Genomic DNA, 3,442 nt, shown 5'->3' with positions numbered 1-3,442 from the left:
GCCCTGCACCGTGAAATGCCAGGACTGTCACCACTATTTTAAGGCCCGGGCTCACCTATCTTCAGAAAGCTGGAGCTGAAATAAGAAAAAAGGTTAACCACCCTCAACTGGTTTTAAAAGAAAGAAGAAAATATACTATAAGACCACGAAAAAGAAGTTGACTATTGTCACGTCAACTTTCAATCCACAGAATTGCCTCATTTTCTTCCACCTTTATGACTGTTCTTGATGTTCACTTTAACCTCGTTCACCAGTACAGAAATAGTGGGGGCAGCAAACTAGGTGATCTGCTGAAGCCTCTAAATGGGAAGGATGAACTGGCAAGAAGCACAGAAGCTGAGCACTAAAAAAGCCTGTCACATCAAAATCCATCGCTAACAAAGCAAACAAACTGTTACAAAAATCACCCTTTTATTTGACAGCTGCAAAAATAGCACAGACAGAAAAGCTGGGCCCTTTAAAGAGTCACTCTCCTCTTCTCCAAGTCCTCTGCTGCCAGATCCAGCTCTTAGGGTTCCCATCATTTACTTCTGAAAACAGTAAAGGACAAGCAGCACGGTTTCAGAAAATCTGAATTGTGAATAGCAGCAGGAGCTGAAGAATCAAAACAGGATATAACTGAAATTATTCCAACTCCAACAGCATACATTTAAAGAATATGCTCCAGTGGCAGTTCTGGTGGGTGTTACAGGAAGTAAAAGGAACACAGTCTATCCATTTTTTAAAATGTGGTATTTACCCAGCCATGATTCATCTGTAAGTCTCAAACCTTTATAAAAATCCCTGAATTAAAAAAAGGTTACCAGGACCCATTGTAAGTGAAGGTTTGAAAAATCAGGTGAGTTTTAAAATTACATCTTTTTGTGTTATTATAGAAACATCTTGGTCATCAAAGCACACAAAATGTTAACAGAAGAAATAAATACATTTCAGAATGATAAGAGAATAAGAAAAAAAGCTGAAAATGAATGACAAGGGGCTAAATGCTTTTGTACGCTATAAGCAGTAAAAACAGCAAGAAGTTGGGTGGAGCCAAGGAGGAGCACGGAGGCAAGGTATCTCATACATACTACAGCTTTATTAAATTCTTATCTTTCCCCCCTCCTTTTCCCCTGAATCAAATCTACCAAGCATTGCTAGCAGCTAGCAAGAGTTCTCAATCTCGGCTACACATCAGAAAATTCTGGGGAGCTTTTAAAAAACCCCCACGTCTAGGCCATATCCCACACCAAAGAAATCAGGATATCTGCAGGGGTAGGACTGGACATCACCTATTGTCTTTTACTTCACTGGGCAATTCCAATGTGCAGGCAAGGCTGAAAGCCATGGACTAGTAGCTAATGTAATTAAGCAACTCTCTATGGTGTTTTCTGTATTATAATAGAAGTTTACCCTTAAATAACTCCAAACGACAGAAATATGCTTGTGCTTTCTAGAAAATTTTCTGGTGCTCCAGGCCACTATGTGTGCCCTCCCATTTTCTTTTTCTTTTGAAATCATTTTAATCTTAAAGAAAAGTTGCAAAATTCCCCATCTGCTAACATTATGCCACATTTGCTTTATCATACTTTTTATATATTTATACATTTTTTTCTGATTCATTGAATAAGTAAACTGTAGACATCATGTCTCTTTAGCTCTAAATATGTCAGTGTATAACTTCTAAGAACAAGGAATTATGTTACATAGCTATAATACAATGATGAAAATCAGGAAGTTTACAAGTGATATACTGTCATTATCTAATCTATAAACCTTATTCAAAGATCCTGATAAAGTCTTTTAGAGTAATTTTACCCCCATCCTCCTTGGGCCAGGATCCAATGCAGGATCATGCATTACACTTACTGTCATGTCTCTTTAGTCTCCTTTAATCTGAAACAGCTGGTCAGCCTCTGTCTTTCATGATAATGACATTCTTAAAAAGTACAGGCCAGTCATTTTATAGAACACCCTCAGCTGTCATGGGTGTTCCCTCATGGTTACACCGAGATTATGCCTTTTTTTTTTTTTTTTTTTAATCACAAATGAGGTCTTTTGTCACCATTAAAAGTCTGATTTTTAAACAGATTCCTGGACTGGTGGCTCATATCCATCAGCTCGTTCAACTTTAGCACCTGTCTCGTCCCCAGTAGCTTTTCCAGAACTACTACCTTCACCATGTAGCTCCATGAGTTTTCCCAATTCAAACTTGGGCTTCTTCAGCATTTTTACTTTTCTAACAAAGACATCATGGAGTGGATAAATAGATTGGCAGGCCTTTTCTATGTCTTTTCCAATGCTGTCTGGAATCAATTTATTGACCACCTCTTTCAAGTCATTTGTCTGCACCTCTCGGGTCATGATTTCCATCATCTTCTTGCGGATCTGGCGGACCTGCTGGTGCTGGGCATAAGAGGTCTTCCGAATCTGATTGTTGCGTTTTTTAGTAAAACCCACACAGAAGAGACGAAGCAAATAACCATTGGTAGTCTTGACATCAACGTGAGCTTCGGTCATGGTCTGCCATTTTTTGACCATGGAGCACATTTTGTCACGGGTAAGATCCATGCCATGGAAATTAGTCAGGCAGTTTTTGCCCTGAACATCCTCAGTAATAAGCTTGAATTTTCTAAATGCAACTTCATCATTCTGCAGATCAGCAAGGCTCACTTCAAACACACGACCCTTGAGGCCATCAGATAGGATTTTGGTTCCTTGAGTTCTCGTGACTAGTGTTTTCCCAATATTTCTTATATTGAACATAGCTGGTGCTTTCACATCATACCAATCTTTCTTAGAAAATGGGTCAACCACTTTCTTCTTGGCTCCCTTTTTACCACCTTTCGTAAGGCGCTTGTTCTTTCCGACCGCCATGGTGCTGCTCTGAGAGCCAAAAGGCAGATTATGCCTTTTGACAGCCATAATTCAGAAATGATGGTATGAAATCATCATGTGTGGAAGGATAAGAAAATATCAAATTTCCATGCATTGTTTTGCAAAATCATTTTTTGTTAAAAATTTTAAAAATCATATGTATTAATACATGCATAGAAAAGACTGAGGATACATACCGAGTTCCCATCAGGAACAGGAATAGGGAGGGAGGGAACTTTCATTTTTACTTTTTATTGCTGTATTGCTTTAGTAGTACTCCTTGTAATAAAATGTTTATTTCCAAGTAAAAAATTAAAAGAATTTGGTGCAACCACTATGGAAAACAGTATGGAGGTTCCTTAAAAAACTAGAGTTACCATATGATCCAACAAACCCACTCTTGGGTATATATCCAGAGAAAATTCTAATTCGAAAAGATACATGCACCCCAACGTTCACGGCAGCACTATCTACAATAGTCAGGACATGGAAGCAACCTAAGTGTCCATCCACAGATGAATGGATAAAGAAGATATGGTTTATATATACTATGGAGTATTATTCAGCCATAAAAAAGAATGAAATA

General features: G+C 38.3%; 1 pseudogene; it reads right to left on the bottom strand.

Annotated features, from left to right (window-relative positions):
* Positions 1-2,000: 2,000 nt before the first annotated feature.
* On the bottom strand, positions 2,001-2,871 carry LOC114890452 (annotated as a pseudogene).
* Positions 2,872-3,442: the final 571 nt, after the last annotated feature.

This window comes from Monodon monoceros, unplaced genomic scaffold (genome assembly GCF_005190385.1).
Source record: "Monodon monoceros isolate NGI ecotype Baffin Bay Population unplaced genomic scaffold, NGI_Narwhal_1 Contig572_ctg1, whole genome shotgun sequence".
Taxonomy (NCBI): Eukaryota; Metazoa; Chordata; class Mammalia; order Artiodactyla; family Monodontidae; genus Monodon; species Monodon monoceros.
This window is presented reverse-complemented; position numbering and strand designations above follow the sequence as displayed.